The following is a 497-nucleotide window of genomic DNA, read 5'->3' as shown; positions in this document are numbered from 1 at the left end:
TACATTACCTTTTTATTTCAAAAATATATATATATATATATACTTATTAATTATTAGTAACTAAACTAATGAAAATATAATTAAATTTAATAAATATATGAAACAATTATTAATTAATATTTTAATGAGAAAATGGCAGATCTTGCTTTCAACTAGCTTGCTTAAGTCAAGAGGTTTGTGGTAGCTAATCTTCATCATATCAAGATGTTCGGTGAGTCGATCGGATTTGTTTTGATATAATTCATTTTGAAAAGCAGACCTACAGACGTATGTGAGCAATACGTACGAAGAAGCATACCACTCGGCAAAACGTATCTTTGAAACAATTTCTCCACCAATTTAGATTCCCGTATTTAGTCTTTTTAGCTTTGTTATTAATTAATTTATAACTTTTTTAACTTTTTTGATATAGCAGTTAATAATTGGTGGTGATAACGTATAGTCTTGTAATACTTCTTTTTTTATTTGATTGTTAGTTGTAGTGATTTCTCCTTTTT

Source organism: Melanaphis sacchari, unplaced genomic scaffold, assembly GCF_002803265.2.
Source record: "Melanaphis sacchari strain LSU unplaced genomic scaffold, SCAv2.0 Contig173_pilon_pilon, whole genome shotgun sequence".
Classification (NCBI taxonomy): domain Eukaryota; kingdom Metazoa; phylum Arthropoda; class Insecta; order Hemiptera; family Aphididae; genus Melanaphis; species Melanaphis sacchari.
This window is presented reverse-complemented; position numbering follows the sequence as displayed.